The sequence below is a fragment of the Merops nubicus genome, unplaced genomic scaffold, assembly GCF_000691845.1.
Source record: "Merops nubicus isolate BGI_N331 unplaced genomic scaffold, ASM69184v1 scaffold15535, whole genome shotgun sequence".
Lineage (NCBI taxonomy): Eukaryota > Metazoa > Chordata > Aves > Coraciiformes > Meropidae > Merops > Merops nubicus.
The window spans coordinates 36,919-39,606 of NW_008612696.1; positions in this window are offsets into that span (position 1 = coordinate 36,919).

Consider the following 2,688-nt stretch of genomic DNA (forward strand, 5'->3'; position numbering starts at 1 on the left):
TGTGTCCCTGTATGAGGTATTTTCTAAATAAAGTTCCAGGTTTGGGATACCTGTGCAGGATGTGGTCTGTGGTCAGCTGGGATGAATGGCAGCTCAGCCCCTTGGGATGGACAGGGACCATTGGCACAACACCTCCAGTCTTTCTACTGATAGATTTTACTTTGGCCAAAGCCCTTCAGAAGTCATGGGGACCACAGCTGAGGGAAGATCCTGCAAATGAAGGGAGGATTTGGAGTTAAGATGTGGACCACGTGGGTAGCACTTTAGTGTGGTTTCAAAGGATGACTCCTGGAGCCAAGTTATGGTTGTTGAAGGACACCCTGAGCTGTGAGACCTTTACTGTGGGTGGGGAAGGTACTTAGACAGGTGGGAACCACAGCAGAAATCCAGGATGGTGTGTTACTATCGTGCCATTGTATGGGGAAAATTGAAGAGGCCACACTTGGGAATTCAGAATGGCACATTGCAGAAGTCACAGGTATCACAGCCTTAAATTTGGCCAGATGTTTCAGCAGCTGTGCTCTTCCCAGCTCTAGCCAAACTAAAGCAACCTTTTTTGCAGATCTTATCCTTGCTTTGGGACCTGTAGCAAGCAGGCAGGGACAGGAACCACTGGCCAGAGGAGGTGGGGGGGGGGACACAGGGGACACTGGAGCCCTGTCCTGCTGCAGGGACACATCAGTGCACAACCTCACAGCTAAGTCAGATGGGTGGGATGGGCTGGAAGATAAAGAGCAAGCATGTGCTTCAGCAAGCTTCTGTCTGTTCTCTGTGTGCATTTGCAGCTGCAGGAGAAGGACCAGACTGGGACAGAAAGTCCATCCAGCTCAGCATCCCCTCTGTTTGGTACTTACAAACCCACCCTTCCTATCCTCATTGCTGGCTGCCAGGTGGGACCAGGACAGCAGCTCCCAGCCCAGTGTCTCCCTGCCAGCCTCAGAGAGCTCACAGGCAGAAGGGCTTTAAACATTGTGGCAGTGATGCTGGACCTGAAACCAGGTGGTTTAAAAAGACTTCTTTGAAACACAAGTTGCTGCACACAATCCAAAGAGCACTCCCTGTGCAGTGATCAGCCTGTCAGCATCTAAGAAGCTACATCTGTGGTCACAGACTCGGCCAAGTGTAGCTCACAAAAACATAGAGTAGCTGTGATTTAGGCAAGTTCTACAAGCAGAGAGAGGATGAGGGAGCCTGAGCTCCTGCTCCTAGTCCTTGTTTTCAGAATAAAGAGAGACTCAGCCTTCAGAGATGCTAATTTATCCCCTTTCACAGTCAGGGAGTTTGCTTATGGCGATGAAAGGAAAACAAAAAGTCAAACATCTTCAAGGTCTAGTGCATGGATGGCCCAGCACAGCTCGGTGTGCGTGGCAGGGCTGCAGAGGAGGGGAAGAGCAGGGCTGGGTTATGCTCTGTGCCCCAGCCAGGCTAGCTCACCCAGGTGCCCTGAACCCTCTCCAGCACACTTGGAGTGCCCTGATAAAATAAACATGAAGGTGGGAAGATCTCTGACCCTGGGGAGTCAGGGGCATCCTATCACTAAACCACAACAGTGCTCACCATGGCTGTTCAGAGCTCCCACAGCAACCTCTCCTCCTCCTCCTCCTCCTCCCAAACCCAGGAATACAGACAGCAACAGAGCTGGTTGTGCATACACATTTTTTGGCAATAAACCCACACGTGCTTTCCAGGCTTGGCAGGAGAGTCAGCAGCAGCTCGAGTCTCTGCTCACATCTCCCAGGGAACATGGGCTTGGGCAGCAGCAGAGCAATGGCCAAAGCAGCCCAGGGTGGGCACCCACCAAGGGGAGGTTGGCACTACAGCAAGAGCTGCTGGGAAGGGAATGATTTGGGGGCAGCAGGGGAATTACTGAAGGTTTAAGGGCAGATTTAGGAGCCAAATATTTAAGGTGGCATATTGTGAGATTGAGCATGTGAGAGCTGAAGCCACTGGCAAAGCAGTGACTGGTGTTTGGGGAGGCAGGTCATGGGCACCCTGCTTTCCAAATTTCATTTTTCATACAGTGGCAACTCAAAGTTCAAATAAAGTCTTGCCTTCTGCTTCTGATGTGCCTCCTTGTAAAATCTAAGGGGAGAAAACAGGAATCAACACCTCCTGATCTTTTTTAGCCAGGTTATTCCATCGTGGAGGTTGTTGAGGAGGTTATCCCTCCATAGGATACAATGATCAGAATAAAACTGGAACACAAACCAGACTCTAACTGTAGAATAATGAATAATTCTGCTATTCCAAACCGCTGAAACACAAAGAGAGAGCTTTTAGCATATGAAAGACACCAGAAAAATGTATGCAGCCAGGCTGTTAACATTTACAATGTTCCCAGCTCAGAACTGATTCCCAGGACTTGACTGAACAAGCTGACATCAGAAAAGGGGCAAAGAAACAAGATTGGGATACAACAGGAGCTCTAAAACTGCCTTGGACGAGACCCAGAGCAAAACAACTGTTTTTTCAGGATCTGAGAGTGTAAAACCAAGCTCAAGAGACCCCAAAAGGCATCACAGAAAGCAGATACAGATGCTGATCTTTGCTTGTAGAGGGGGGATTGTGTCCTCACCATAGTGTTTCATGCTTCCCCACCAGTATAGCTCCATTGGCCACCAGTGGAAGACCAAAGACACAGAAACTTGACTGTAATAACCTTGTTTTACCACTATTTTTTCTGGTTTT